Source organism: Cupressus sempervirens, chromosome 11 (assembly GCF_028749045.1).
Source record: "Cupressus sempervirens isolate cs-2001-9-10 chromosome 11, ASM2874904v1, whole genome shotgun sequence".
NCBI lineage: Eukaryota > Viridiplantae > Streptophyta > Pinopsida > Cupressales > Cupressaceae > Cupressus > Cupressus sempervirens.
In genome coordinates, this window is record NC_143128.1 from 558,793,064 (window position 1) to 558,810,517 (window position 17,454).

Here is a 17,454-nt window from a genome sequence, read left to right on the forward strand (position 1 = left end):
CCACTATTAGGGACCAGTGTACAAAGATGGTCTATTATTCTAGTGTGACTATTGCTAGATGTTTTCACTCGGTACTTTCAATTTTGGAGTATTCTTCCTTGTGATTTATGCTTTCATTAGAATGCTTGGATATTATGTTTTGATGATGTTAGTTCATTTGATACATTCCTATATTATGATATTTAGCATATGATTAGATGTTTTGATTTACTTAATTGGATTATTTGTTGCTTATTGGATTAGCATGTTAGATTTCCTATTCTTATGATGTTATTACACTTTAGTAGTGACATCCTCATAAGATAGCTCTAACTATCTAGTTGGCAATTTGGGATGTTACGTGTGGGGGATGGCTAGAACCTTCAAGGTCTCATGATACTATTATGGTTGGGAGGAACCACGTATTTAATTTGTTATGTTTGTTCTCTGCAATGTTGTTTTTAGTATATTTCCTTTACTACTATATTTTATATGGTTAGATGTTATATCAGAATTTTTCTAGAATTTGATTGTGTCTAAATTTTTTAGCATCAATTTTTTGAATCACACACAATGATCCATCATTAGGATGAAGAGCAAGAGAATAGAAAAAATAAGTAGCATACTAAAGGAGACACAGAGATATAAAAAGAGGAGGGAGTGGGGGTGTTCATGAAGATCGAGAGGGGGGATCATGAGATAAAAAAGGAAGAAGAAAATAAGTTTGACTTTAAATGAAAGAGAAGAAATTCAAAAGGTATAATAATAATGATAACAAAATGGATAGATTATAAATAAATATATGAATGTATTATAAGGTAAATGATAATAACATCAATAATGTAACTAAATAAAAATATAGATTAATTATGTATATGAAAATAGGAAGACAAAAAAAAATCAATAAGAATGACATTAAGAACATTGAGCTAAAATATAAATAAAATGAAGATAAATGGCTAAATGCAAAAATGATAAAAAAACAACTAAGAATGTGAATCTATAAAAGAATAAAAATTCAACTACATAATAATAATAATAATAATAAATAATAAATAAAAATAACTAAATGCATAAATTAATAAGAATATAAAGAGAATAAAAATCAATAAAAATAACAATGGACTAAATATAAATAAATAACTAGGCATAAAACATTAATAAAAATGATCTAAAAAAGAAGGAAAAATGTCAAACATACACACAAGAATATAATGAAGAGCAAGGAAATGGTAGAATAACAAAAGGAGTGGACCACAAGACTAGGAGCGTTGGAAAATAGAAAGCCTAGGGAAAGAGAGAGAAACAAAGATGAGAGAGCCTTAGAGAGAAAAACATCAAAGAAAATGGATAGGATAAAGAGAAGTACAACTGCCGACCTAAAAAATTTCCACCAAGGGAGCAAAGAGGAACAAAGAGGTGAGGAATGATCGACGAGGCAGGAAGACCACAGGATTAGGATCATTGGCCATAGGAAGATAAGAGGGGTTTAAGGCCCATCCATCATCTCTGTTGAGGTTGATGGCGTGACCATTGATTTCTACTACTTCCTTAAGTTTCCTTTTGAAATAGTTGTCCTCCTTGGATAAGACTTAAGCATCTTCCAAAAAAATGTGATGCTTAGTAGCTGACGAGTGCTCAGCTAAAGTAGACTTTTGAACCCTGTCGTGTCTAATGCCAGCACTATGCTCCTTGATTCTTGTGCTAAAAGATTGACCAATTTCACCTATATAAGGTATACCACAAGAGAAAGAAACTTTGTAGACTCCTGATTCTAAAAAAACATCTTTGGAGTCTTTGAGAGTGGGGGTTCAATTTTTGAGTCTATACCAAGGTTTGAAAACCACCTATAGGCCTTTTTACTCAAAATCTTGGCTAACTTTTGGGAGACACCATCTACAAAGGGAAGCGTCACAAAAGGGGGAGGTGAAGAGGGGGTGGGTTTGGGACTAGAGAGGGAAAGAGAGAAAGAGCGAGCTTGGACAAGGGCCTTAGAAATTTTCTTATGGGAGTACCCATTTAATCTAAAGACTTGGTGAAGGTGGGTAAGCTCCAAATTTAAGTAGTCATCATCACAAATTCTATGGACCCTTAAGGCTAAGGTCTTGAGGATGCCAACTTTTTGGCTCAGATGGTGGTGAGAAGAGGCATGAAGGTACAAATCGGTGTGCGTGGCCTTCTAAAACACCCAATGCCCCAATGAGCCATCAGGTTTCTTAATGAGTAAAACATCAAGGAGGGGAAATTGGTTGTTGGTTTCGAGCTCTTTGGTGAAAGCAATGCACAGGGAAATACTATTGATATGTCTGTGAAACTTTTCAAGTTTCTCTATTCCATGGGGCTAGTATACATTGGCTCAAGGGGGAAAGAAAAGAGGGCCAGCTCCTTGAAGTGCTCCATATAAAGGTTAGCAATTACTAGAGAGAATGGGGAGCTCATGGTGACCCCATCTACCTATTTGTAGATAACCCCTTGGAAGGAAAAGAAAGTTGACCTTAAGCAAAGTTCAAAAAGGTTAGCGATCTCAACATTAGTTATGCTCTTCACAATTCAAACCATGTCAGGAATAGGTACCTTCGTAAAGAGGTCTAGTTTGGCATCTCTATGAAGTTAACAAAGTGGGATGAATCCCTAATGAAGGAATTGGAATTTCCCACTAGGGGAGAGATTAGCTTGGCAAGATGAGCGGCAAGAAGGTAAGTTGGGGAACATCTGGTGTCCACGAAGGGCCTAAGGGGGATACTCACTTTATGAATCTTTGGGACACCATAGATGTGCAAGGTTACCTCTTTGGATGGTAAAACTCTCTTCTTGGTGATATCATCAAACAAAGAGGAGGAAATGGCTCCTTTGACTTTCTTGGAACTCCATCTTGTAGTTATTGTGTTCGTGTGTCTATACCTCAATTTATGGATTTGATACTCCTTGGTGTGGAGGATTGTTTTCCCTATCTTCTCTTTTGGTGTTTTCTCTTGTTTGCTAATGCAAATCCTTGCATGATATTTTACTCTCTCCTATGTGAGATTGCATACTCTACAGTGTGAGACTTGGCATTTCCTTGTGAGGTTCATTGCACTTCCTTGCATGGTTCTTTGTACTTCCTCGCATGAGCCTTATAACCAATTATATGAGTTTGATGGCTAGGCTAGGTATTCCTTCTCATGAGAGAGTAGTTCCTCGTGTGGTTTGGTGTATGTCCTCACGTGAGATTATAGACTACTCCACTTTCTCATGTAAGAAATAGGGAGCATCTAGGCATGGCCAAGGAAAGTTTGAAATTTAGTTTTGGATACCTTGTTGGATTTCACACCTTTCCAGTTCAAAACAATCTTCTATGGGGTTTAAAATATATCATTTAAGTATAAGTGTATATGTTAAAACACATGAGTGTATAATGTTGTAAATATTTGAAAGAAAGATTTTTTTCCATCATTATGTTACATTGCATGGAAAAGAATCAAGGAAATGGTATTGATGCATATGCATGAGGTCATTACATGTATACTGCCTAATGTGCATAAGTATTTTCTCTAACATTGCTAGGATGGTGTATTCCTTACCATTGTGTGGAGATTTATCCCTCTTGTGTGACTATTCTCAGTCATCACTTGTAATTTAATCGAATTGATGCCTTATTTTATTTGGATGGAGGTACTTTCCTCATGTTGTTTGGGCTAGCATTGGTTTTCAATATTTTCCTTACTTAGACTGGTCATTAAATTTCTCTATTACTCTCTTTGTGACTATTTTCACACTTGATTCATTGTTGAACTATGTGCATTTTTTATATTTGCTGTTGGAATTGATAATTCCCCCACTTGGGATTTTTCATTAGGTTTCATGGTGACTATTTAGAATGTCTTTTACTACTGCCTAGTGTGTGTTGTGACTCTATCAAGTCCATTTTGGACCACTGATAGTATGTATAAGGGATAAGATTGTAGAGAACATATTGGTGTTTGTGTGTGTGTGTGTTAATAGATATAAAGTGTAATGAAAAGGTTTTTTGGTTCAATATTGAGTTAATGCGATATTTTTGTGAAAGAGAAGGAAATTTGATAAAAGGTGTATAACTATTATAAGGGTATTTATTCTTGCTTCTAGTTGTTAAACTCATTGGTTTCATTTGTCCTTAACTTCTTCTAAGAAGGGTGATTTAATGTTGGTTGTGTTACAAGAGAGTATGTGTCTTAAGAATCTACTTTTACTTGTTGATCTAGATGCATGGTGTGTGTCATCATTCCTCCTCTCTTGTGGTTATAAACATTCTATTGTTGCATTCTTTGGAAATGGGGATTCTAAGTGTTTATCTTTCCTTATGGTATTGAGTAGTGGACAAATGAAGTTTTTCTGATTGGTTGGAGTTGTGTTTGGGCACTTGGGGAGTTAAACCAAAACCCTCATCCCAAAACTTGGGAAAACATTTATACCCAAACAATTGAGCAGAACTAGCAAACAAAAATGGAGAGGACCACTAGTTCTTAGCCTCCAAAAAAATAGCTACTAGAAACAGATCTAAAAACTGAGCTAAAATAAGAAAATGGGAGAGCCCTATCTAATAAAAAAAGGGGTTGAAATAGGAAATAGCACAATAAAATAAATCACCTGTAGACACCACCTGGAGATCCTTGGAATAAGGAATCGATACAAGCCAAGATTAAAAAAAAAATTACAAGTATGAGTGCACAAGACAACATCATACAGGGATCACAAAGATCGCAATAGAAGACTAACTAATCATCCAAACACCAACAAATCTCCAAATTTCATTACCAAACAAACATGACCAACTGAAGGATGAAACATCACTACAACAATAGAACCTAAAATCTTCAAATTTCAGAAGCAAGGAAACACTAGCAAACCCAAAGGGCACTTAAAACACCAAAATAAATTTCTTGAAAATTAGTGGAGATGCCCCCTATTTTTTGGGTGAGGACAATAGACTGACAGAATCTTATGCAAGGAAGTACAACACGACACACAAGGATTTGCCTTTCACATGAGGAAATGCACCAAAAAATGCAAGGAAGTACTTGGCCTAGCAATAAAAAGCACCAAAACTAGTGTGGGGTCTCACGCAAGGATACACACCAAGCCATGCAAAGAAACCTAGCACACCACACAAGGTTTTGCATTCTCACACGAGAAAGTAGAATTTCACACAAGGATACAAATCAGCAAGCCAGAAAACTAAAGGGTAAAAAGCTAGAAAATGGATTTCCTCTACACCTGGGAGTACCAAATCCAAAATCAAGGCATAGACACTTGAAAAAAACTACAAGGAGGAAACTACATCTAACCATCTAACATAGCAATAAATGGAAAGAACTGAAAGTAACATAGCAGTGAACTGAAACAACATCACAATGAACTGAAATAACCAAACCAAGTGCATAGTTCCTCCCAACTATAATAGCATCATGAAACCTTGAAGTTCATAGCCATCCCCCATGCATAACATCCCAAATTTCCAACTAGATAGTCAAAGTTGTCTCATAAGGACATCACTACTAAAGCATAATAACATCAAAGAACAAGAAATCTAACATGCTAAATTAAAAGCATTAGATACTTCAAATAAGAAGATAACATTAGCTAACATATTCTCAACTTCATAATAAGGGAATGCATCAATAAACTAACATCATCTAAGATGATAATCAAGCATTCCAATAAAAGCATAAATCATAAGAAATCATACTCTAGAACCCAAAGTACCAAGTGAAAACATTCAACAATGGCCACACTAGGATAATAGATGGTCTATGTACACTGGTCTCTGGTAGTGGTATAGGTAGCTATGCCTCCCAACCATGTGAAACCCATAGGTCCACTCTCATCATGTTGATTGAAATAATTATCCAACCACAAACACACATAAAGAAAACATTTATGGCTAACACTCACAACAAATAGTAATGATGATTGAAACCAAGATCAAACACAATGCATAAACTATAGGTCCTTGTCAGACACTCAATGGGTTACTATGTAGGGGTTGACATCATGGAGAATTTCTTGGCATTGAAAAGCCCAAGCTCAGATCATGGGGATCAACTCCTCAATAGAAGGCTCTCACACATAAAATTTTATTATCTTAAGTTTTATTACCACATAGTGTTTTATTTAATTATCACTCAATTTAAAGTTTCCTCTACCAACCCTCTGGGCACAATGATCACCAGCCTGTGATATAGGAGTCCCCTCCATATGCTACCCTACCCTACTCATGTTCATCCAACGATGAGTTCCCTTAGGCATACATATTTCCACCCCAATCCCAATGATCATAACTCCTAGAAGTACCATGGAAGATTGGGCCTTGCAAGTCAGCCGACAAATTCACGTGTACATGCTCATGTGTAGTGCACCACCATCACAAAGATCATAACACAAGGATTGGATGAGAATAAAATGCAAAGAAAATACTCAACCCAAAATAGACTCAGGAGAATAGATGTGGCACACATCCTAATGCAACATTAAAGTACAACAATGGTCTGACTGACATCCAAATAGATGATCTAGGTCCATGACCAACATCATGCCAAGAAAATTTGAAAAAATAGGGTGGCACACAAAATAAGGTAAAAACCCAAAAAATTGGAAAACTTTGAAATTAAAACCTATTTGGTCTTAGGGCACAAAAGCCTCAAAAATCTAATAAAATTTGGGTTCAGACACCATATGTAAAAATGGCTAGCATAATGGTGTAAAGCTTGAAACCCTCATCCCAAAAGTTAGGAAAAAGGTCATACCTGACCAACCAAGCAAAACCAACAAATAGAAACAAAGGAAACACTAGTTCTTAGCCTTTAAAAGAATAGCTACGAGAAACATATCTAGAAACTAAGCTGAAACAAGAAAATGGCAGAGCCCTGCTTGATAGCAAAAGGGGCTAAAATAGGAAATAGCACAATAAAATAAATCACCCATAGAAACTATCAAAAATGAGAGCACAACAAGGTCTCCCCTAGCCAGATCCAATGAGACTGACCTTGTAAAGATCCCATGCCCACGGCTCTCACAATGAACATAAATGTGATCCTCCAAAAGAGGATTCTCAAAAAAGTTGTCAATTTTGTATTTTGTGAAAGTGAGAAGTGAGGAATTAAATTCCTCTTTAAATACTTATTCACTTTTTGAGTGAATAGTTAATTAGGGTAAATAGCCAGTTAGACTAGCTAGACTCTAAATCAACCCAAATGAAAATAAACTATTCCTAGTAATAGGAATTCATCTATGGTAAAGTTGCCAGAAATTTAAAATCAATTAAATAAAGCCTAAAAACCTTGAAACCAAAATCATAGAAGGCCTTAACAACTTCGCGACAATGCAAAACTCTAAATGTAGAAACAAGCTCACTGGTCTAATCACATAATATAGATGAGTCCAGATTTAATAAATCACTAGAGGGTTTTAAGTTAACATTTTAGAAGATACATCAACCATACAAGGATGACATTTGTAAAATGAATAGTTGAATCACTAACTGCATGTGCCACTACTAGAGATATAAATCTTGCACACTAAAATAGATGATCAAGTGCAATTGCATATAATATCATAGTTGAAGAAATAAATGCATTAAATACCTAATTTAATAATTTACTCAATTATATTGATATAATCCATTTACATCACTCACACTCACATAAAACATAATGAAGCAAGAATGAAGTAAATATTCATAGCATAAAATCCATTACATAACAAAATCAGAGATAAGTCCAAATACTAGATAACCAAATATCATCATAGACCTAATATCATCTCAAAATGGCATCAATATGAAAATATGATAAACTAAAAAATATAACAATATAGCATCTATGATACTAAAATCAAAGTATAACATCCAACCCTCAAGTCATCTCAAATCAAACATAACAAGAGTATCAAGTATCTCTTGGATTAAAATATAACAAGGTTCAGACTACAAACACTAGAGGCACTACATCCTCCCCCACTAGCATAGGCTTACTCCTGGAAGCCACCAAATAGATAGGGGTACAATCCTCTCAAACATGTAGCATCTTCACAAGTTGTAGAGGTCTCATTGCCTAGGTCCCACTAGACCTTACCTACTATATGTCCCAACCTATCAAAATCAACCACTGATGCTAGAGGATAAAAATGGACTCCAAAGAAAGTTGTCCATTTTCTACCGAAAAAGAATCCCAATCAAGAATATGGATAACATCAAGAATATATTGTCTCAAAATAGAAACATGGAAAACTTCATCAATGCACGATAAGCTAGGTAGAAATGCTAGTCAATAAGAAATAGGACCAATCCTCTTGAGGATCTCAAATTGTTCGACAAAATGTATCACCAACTTAGAGCCTTTCCCATAATAGATGGGGCTTTTCCTTGGCCGCGCTCTCAAAAACACCCTATCACCAATAGAAAAGTTACAATCCAACCTATGAGCATCTTCATACTTCTTATGTTTATCTTGAGTAGTAACCAAATGCTCCCTAATATGAGCAATAGGTATTGTTCCATATCCTTAAGCATCTCTAGACCCAAAAGAACTCGATCCTCTAAATGATCCCAACTCAAAAGGGTACGACACAGTTTATCGTGCAAGGCCTAAAAAGGTGACATGCCAAGAGAACTATGATACTCATTGTTGTATGCAAACTCAACAAGGTACAAATAATCCTCCCACCTCACCTGTCTTTCCATCACATACATGCAAAGAATATCCTCTAGAACCTAGTTCACTCTCTTAGTCTTACCATCAGTCTATGGGTGATAAGCTAAGCTAAAATTGCATTGAGTGCCCAACACATGTTGGAGAGACGTCCACATTTTTGAAGTAAAAACTAGGTCTCTATCTAACATAATCTGACGAGGGATCCCATGTAAACAAATAATATCCTCCAAGAAAACATGCACTATAGAAGTTATGTAGGATGCTCTCATGGGTGAAAAATGTGCTACCTTGGACAACTTGTCCATTATCATCATAATACAATCATGTCATCATGATGACATAGGCAACCCTATGATAAAATCAATTAATATTGTATTCCACTTCCACTCTGGGATAGCATGTGGCTCCAAAAGTCTCGTTGGATGTTGATCCTTTTCCTTCATTCTCTGGTACTTGAGACATTGAATGAAAAAATCAAAAACATCGCACCTCATCCCTACCCAAAAGTATAGTTGTTTAACATTAATGTGCATATTCTTGATGCCAAGATGTGTGGAATATGGTGCACAATGTGCTTCCAGAAAAACTAAGGTACGAAGGTCACCTAACATAGGTTCATAGATACACCTTGAGTGTCACAATAGTCCATCAAACTCAAGAAAATAACCTAAAAATATCCCCTCAAGGGTACGTCTAGATTTGATCTCCACCCTCACCTCCTGATACCAAGTGTTACAAGGAAAAGCCTCTAGGATACAGCCTTGAAAATCCACTCCCAATGACAACACTAATATCTCATATCACCTCCTACTCAAGGAATCTACGATGACATTCTCCTTCCCTTTAATGTAATGAACATCAAATTCATATTCACATAGGAACTCCATCAAGTGACATTGTCATGCATTCAAGTTTGGCTCAGTAAAGATATACTATAGCTCCTATGATCACTATGCAACTCAAACTTATGTCCCAAAAGAAAATGCCTCCATTGAACTAGAGAATGCACTATGGCTACAAGTTCCAAATCATGAGTGGGGTACTTAAGCTCATGTTCCTTGAGTTTCTTAGACTCATATGCAATCACTTGACCATCCTGCATCAACAGTGCACCCATGCCTTCCAACAAATAATTTATGCAAACCATGAAATCACCTATAGGATTAGGCACTGCAAGGACTAGTGCACTAGTCAAACACTCCTTAAGAGCATCAAATACTACCTCACACTAGTCTAACCAAACATACTTCTTCCCTTTCTATTGAAGAGAAGTTATTGGATGATCCACTCATGAGAAATTCTTCATGAAGCGACAGTAATAGCCTGCCAATCCCATGAAACTGTGAACCTTAGAGACATTAGAGGGTACCAGCCGATCCATGATAGTACAAATTTTCTCTAGATTCACTACAAACCCAAATACTTTATCTCTAACTGGGAGAATCCACATTTACTCAAGTTACCATACAATTGATGGTCTCTCAAGCACTACAACACCTAACATAAATGGACCTCATGCTCCTCAATAGTCTTTGCATAGATCAATATGTCATCCAACAATACAATGACACACTGATTGAGGTATGTGTGAAATACTCCATTTATCAAACTCGTGAACATCAATGGTGCATTGGTTAACCCAAAGGGTAAAATCATAAACTCATAATGCCCATATCGTGTATGAAAATTTTTTTGATGAATGTCAGCCTCCTAGATACGAAGTTGATGGTATCTGACTTCATATCAACCTTTGAGCACACTCATGCTCCCTTCATCTAATTGAACAAGTCATCTATCCTCGCCAAAAATTCCTCCAACTATAATCTGAGCTCACTCAACTCCTAAATAGTCATGTAGTAAGGATCTCATGAAATTGACTCCACTCTTGGTATGAGATCAATCCAAAAATTAATGTCATGCTAGGGTGGCATACCTAGAACCTCATCAGGAAACACATTTTTGTACTCACAAAGGAATGGGTGATCATCAAGCATCATTGTACAACTCTTAGCTTCCTCAAGATGACTAATAGAAACAAGAAACAACTGACAACCCTTCCATACACTCTACTTCAGCTGATTAGCTAAGATCATCCAAATTGAGATTGGTCTCTGGACTCCCAAAAGTTCCACCTACTCTCCTATGTCATTAACACATATTACCAACTTACGGAAAAAATCTATATTCACCTAATGGGTGGCTAACAAATTCATGCCAAACACAATGTCATATGATCCTAGAGGTAGGATACGAAGATCCACTATGGTAGTGAAGGTTCCCAAATTCAAACTATAACCTATGACCAATGATTCTATAGCTACTTTGGAACCTATGGCTAACTCACCTGCCACCTATCGACCTGACTTACTACCACTAGCTCACATCATTGAATAAGAGATGGTGAAATAAAAGAATTAGAAGCACCTGAGTCAAACAAAATTGAAGATGGAATACCATGTAATGTACCTATAGCCTCGACTATTGTACCTTGATTCTTATCTTAATGGTTGTCAACCATGAAAAAGACTCAATGATTCCTACCAGCATCTCCCAATATAGGCTTAGATCTAGCTATACCCTTACCAGGTCCTGAAAAAGGTGGTTTAATAGGATATCAAAAAGATTTATGGCTAGGCTAATCACAAGAATAATAGTTTCTTGTAAAGCTAGAAGCAGTTCGATGACCACCCTAAGTAGCACTAAGATAAGGTGCACTACCCCTACTAGAATTTTGTTGAACACTCTGAGGAGGGCAATCCTACTGGGATTTTTGTCCATGGCTCTAGTCATCTCCCTTCTTCTTTGAGTTACCTTAATTTTTTCCACCCTTAGGACAAAACCCCTTATGATTCTTACGATGGTATCCACCCTAAGAGGGTGTTGACTGGGTCTAGCCCTTCCCTAAGGACTGAGAATACTATGCATCCTACCTTGAAGGATGTGCACTTTGGTTCTAAGAACTAGATTTACTACTAAACCTCTAGTCACATTACTCTCCAAAATTCTTTCCTTTTCCATGGCATGTGCAAGTGCCCTAGGCTGGTGAACATGGACATCCCCAATGATAGAGTCTTGAAGGCCCCTAAGAAAATGTTGTGTGAGGAGTGCCTCATCATGCCAGTAACTCAAGTACTATCTCAACCCAAGGAAACACTTCTCATATTGATCTACTATCATGTTCCCCTACTTGATTTCATGAAACTCATTAGTATGAGCTTCATGGTACTATGGAGAAAGGAATTTATCCCTAAATCTCTCCTCAAAAATCTCCCAAATGAGATCTAATGCACTCATATGAATCTTCTCACACTCCATACCCCACCAAATGGAACCATGTTCCCTCAACTATGTGATAGCACAATGAACATTCACATTTCTCCCATAAGGTAGTAAGGAGAAGCAACGCCCCATATTGAGCAACTAGGTCTCAACCTTGAGCCCCATCCCATGGCCATCAAACAGTAGTAGTTTGGACCTCTAAAGTTTCTGCATCATCTTGACCTGAGTGAAGTCATCATTATCCTTATGACCATGACCTCTCCATTGGTGCCTTCTACCATGAAGTGGTGTATGAGAATATTCATGTTCATGGCCATGTTCTTCCTCTTCCATGTGATCTGACATGTGGGAATCTCCATGATCATATCCCTTAACTGATCATAATCATATCGACATTCCTCTACACAAGGCCCAACTAAGCAAGAATCTCCTATAGCACCGACATCAATGCCCCAATGTCATTCTAATTACTATTACCCTGTTCTCCCTCTCCATCTTGACATTCCTCTTCTTGATGCTCTTCCCCATGGTTCTTTCCTTGGTTACCAACTCGACCACTAGGTCTACATTTAGGAGGCATCACTATGGAGTCACAAGATAAGGGTCAGAAACATGCCAAACAATGTAAGAGTCAAAGAAAGAAACAAGAAAGATATCAAGATACAAAACATAAGATAACAATACACAAACAAAAGACAACAACTAGTGGAAACATAACATAGAGATCACAATGTTGCAACATGGGTTCTGATACCAGATGTAATGCCCTACGAAGAGATCCTTGGAACAAGGATTCGATACAAGCCATCATCCCAAAAAATAGGGAAATTATCATACCCACCCAACCAGGTAGATCTAGCATACAGAAATGGAGGGGAACACTAGTTCTCAATCTTCTAACAAATGGCTACCAAAAATAGAAGTAGAAATAGAGCTAAAACATTAAAATGGGAGAGCCCTACCTCACAGCCAAAAGGGTTGATAGCCCATATTTTCACTAAGCTTAAATTTCAAAATTTTAGGGTGAAGATATTATTAGAAAAATAGTGTTGTGATGTTAGGGTTATGTGTTATTTGTTTTCATCTGCAGAGGAAAACCCTAGCATCTTTTTACCCTAATCTAATTAATTTCTCTTGTTTCCCTAGTAAAATTTGCTGCCCTAGGGTTTTGTTTCCATCTAATATTACTAAGAAATCTTCATATAAAAATTAGAGTCTTATCTTAACCCTAGGTTTTATAGCTGAGCAAGAGTTTACTTGTCTTTTACATCATCTTCTAAGATATTACAACAAAGGGGTTAGTAGAAGATCACAATGAAGTGTTTTCAATTTATCGGTCTTAAGATAAGTGATGTGTCTTCATATCATGAATGAGAGAAATAAATTTCATGATCTTATGATTCCCTTTATATCGTATGATCATATGTTTTTTTGATTAGTTTACATTTCCTCTTCTACAATGTTATGACAAGGAAGGAAATCATGACATCGAAGTCTAAAGAAAGAAGGTGTTACGATGTTACGAAGCTATGGGAATTGTAAGGTCATGAAGGTGATATTTGGATGTTGCAATGTTACAAGAAACCTATGATCATAGGATTGTAAGGTGATAAAAGACAAGGAAAAGTAACAACACATTGTCAAATAGGTGATAGGTGTTCAGTTCTAATTGACCAAATTGTGAAACGAATACCAAATGGATGCTTAGTTGGACTTGTGGGACCAAAAAAGAATTTTATAAAAAAATCTATATGGCATATGGTGATCTCCAATTTTATGATAGACAGTTTATTGTAAGATCTCAGGGTAATGGATAAATTGCTCCAATGTTGTGAAAAGGCTACAATCATAAGATTGTAGATGTAAAAAACAAGGCTCACAATGCTATGGTAGAGAAAGGTAATAGTTTCTCATAGTATCATAAGAATTTGAAGGATAACTGGAGATGTTACGAAGTGATAAGATGATCGAGATCATAAGATCATAAGGTAAAATGGGTTGAGGTAAGATGCTATACCATTTCAACATAAGTCATATGGCGTAAGATCATAGAGGAATAAAAATTCAGCACTGATGCCATGACAACTAAGAAGTCATAGATCGTAGAGGGTTTTTTCATGGCTTCTAATTATTTGATAAGGATTTTGTAACATCGTAGAAATTTTCATCAAGCTTTAAGATAGTATGAAGAGTCATTTTATTCAGTAATGACTGTAAGATCATAGGCCCTATTTTGACATGAAACATGCTACTCACTTTTCTAAGCAGGAATGACAATGAGCTTCTTGACCAATGAGATTTGAATATGGTACAAAAAGTGCATTGTTGGATAGTAATGGCAACGCTCCCCTGAGCTGACAAAATAAGCTAATATTATGTTTCAAGCATGTTGAAAATCAATACAAAGATGAATTTTTATTTGTATACATTGAGTTATAAAGGCTTTCCTATTCAAAAGTTACAGTTCACCATTTGTAGAGAAAGAGACTTTAAAGAGTTGCAGAGTTTTCAATTTACAAATAATTGTTTCAGAGCCTGAGAGGGGATTCCATACCCTATTTGCTAACATATTTTCAAGATTTCTAATAAAGAGGTAGAAGAAATTCAAGCATCAGATATGGGATTTGTAGAGCCTTCAACTTCTAAAGGAGGGAAAATGAGACAAAAGAAACCAAATAGGTTTGTTGAAGAATGGATTAAGCTTTTTCCCGATTGCTCCAATGCCAATGTTGCAGACGACCATGCCTTTGTCGACCGATATGCTCATTGTAGAGATGTTGTATGACCTGGTGTTACTAGTTCTAAACTTTTTAGGTATTTCTACTATAACAGAGAGAAGAGGATTCTTGAATGTAATCCATGGAAGAAAAACCTGGCTAAATTGATATTTCCAAAAGTTTTTGTGGACATGGACTTGATGAATGCCCTATTTCATTGCTACAATTCAGCCACCAAATATTTCCATAAGAAGGATGGAAATATTCTTTGTACACTTGACCATGAATCATTCATTGATGCTTTTGGATTGGATGGAGTCATAGACCAGCCTATAGATTTGAAGGATTTGTAGAGGAAGTTTGAGGAAAATACCAAGGCATATACTAGGAAGTCAATGCTATAGCATATTCCCTTGGATTTAAAGAATGTGGGTGATTACACTAAAAAGGTGTAAAAAAATGATGCCTTTGGACCAATTTAAAAATTCTTTTGTAAAAATAGTATATGGTGACCATAAGGTGATTGGCAAGGATGGAACTAACATGGTATTTGGCGCAAAATTCATAATTTCCAAAGATGTGCAAGACTCCTACCATGGGGGGGAGTATGACTATGTTAACTACATTTGGAGGTGATGAAAGAAAATATTGCTTGAGCTCAGAGTGGGGAATTAAAAGATTTCAAGTTCCATCACTATTCACTACTGATGTGCCTTATCCTCTACAAGAATGTAGGGTATGTGAGTTCTGATTTCATTGATCATACTTCTAATGCAAATGGAGACCTACCAGTTTAGTTGTGGACATAGGTATGGGATAGTAATTATCATTTTTCTGATTTTGTTTCATTTTTTAATAATTTTAGTGATGTAATAATGAGAATGTTCTATCCAGGTTACTTTCTACAAGAATGTAGGGTATGTGAGTTCTGATTTCATTGATCATACTTCTAATGCAAATGGAGACCTACCAGTTTAGTTGTGGACATAGGTATGGGATAGTAATTATCATTTTTCTGATTTTGTTTCATTCTTTAATAATTTTAGTGATGTAATAATGAGAATGTTCTATCCAGGTTACTTTAGGGCACCTAAGATTTTAAAAAGCCTTTTGAGACTAGCCCTACTTCCTGAAGGAAAAATATTAGACCATAATTGGGGGGACATTTTCTTATTCCCAACCTTTTCTTTGATGAGAGTTTATGGTTGTCCTCAGCCACCCCATATACTACCAAAGTTTATTCCTCCTAGATTGGGTATAATAGAATTTATTTGGTAGTTGTTCATGATAAATAGGGAGTATCTAGGTCTCAAAGTGCATAGAGGCACTTTCTTGTGTGGATGTTTTAGGGTGGGGGATTTTACAATTGGCAAAGAGGCCCTTGACTAGATACATGTTTTTCTCCACCATTACAATTTGTCAATTGGTCCTTATAGAATGTATGATCCTGACAACAGCATGAATATTACCCTAAAAGAGATAAGAAATTATGTCCTACCTAGCACCAAGGAATAACCCCATGAAGATGTTATTTCGAACATAGTTGTAGAGGGTGAGGCAGCTAATAGATTAGCAAAGCTAGATGACGTCTTATGAGTAGAAAGAGAAATGAAGAGAATAGATCCCTAATTTATGGGATTCTATATGGATATCCCCTATCCTCAGAGGATTAGGAATATGGTCATAGGCCATGCTAATATTATGGCTAAGATGTTAGATGGACCTATAGGGGAGGAAGAGAGGGTACGCCCAGAAAGCCCTAAACCTGATGTGACCCTGAGAGAAGAAGATAATTTCCCTAGAGCATCATGGGTCACAAAAGGAAATAAAATACAAAAGCTTGTCCATAGCCCTATAGAGGTGAAACAGAGGACATTATAGATTTTACCTAGCAATAGTCAGTATTTTGTTGACTTAAGGCAGAACTACCTTTAGGATAGGATTAATGTAGCTAAGAGTACACTCACTAACATAGAACTAGCAATAGCAAGGCTGGATGATAGGATTATCTAGGCCCAATAGTTCCTAAAAGATGATGAATTCATCAAATTTACTAAGTTCAAAAGTTTTATGTATAAGATAAAATAGAGTGAGTTGTTACTAAAGATGAAGCTAGGAGAATTAGATGAGAAAAAGCTAGAACTGGTGGAGAAATTGTGGGCCTATGATCTTGAGAGTGAAGTCATGACTCTAGAGGAGGAAAGAGATCTTGTACAAAGGAGTGGCATGTTATTAGTGCTTGGATGGGATCTGAAGAGAGCTTTTATGCTTGATCAAATAAGAAGGCAAGAAAATGTCATTTCATATGAAGCATTTGGTGCTGATGGATTGTAGAGAGGAATAGGTTTTAACATAGATGCCAAATCTCTACCAATTTGGAGCATGGCTCCATCATCAAATAAACCAAAGTTAAGGGATGTGCAGAGCACTGAACAAGGTAATATGATTGTATGGACTCTATAGGGCATAGAGATTTTTAAGGCCATGAAACATTTTTCATTTATGAATGAAGCCAAGGTAGAGGAGATGGAGACTAGACTTTCTAACTCCATACATGATTACATTGATGTAAGAAAGCTCTAAGAAGATGAGCTTGGAAAGAGCCTTGTGTAAAAATAGAGGATTTTAGAGCTTGAAGCCAAGGTCCAAGCACTTGAAAATGAAGTTGCATCTCTTAGAGAGTAACTTGTATAGGCAGAAGAGGTAGTTGTTGTAGGATAGGGACAGGAACATGAAGATCAACAGTAGCTAGCTAGGAACACAGCTGAAGCCCCAACATAAATAGATGATTTGGGGGAAGAGGAAATAGAAAA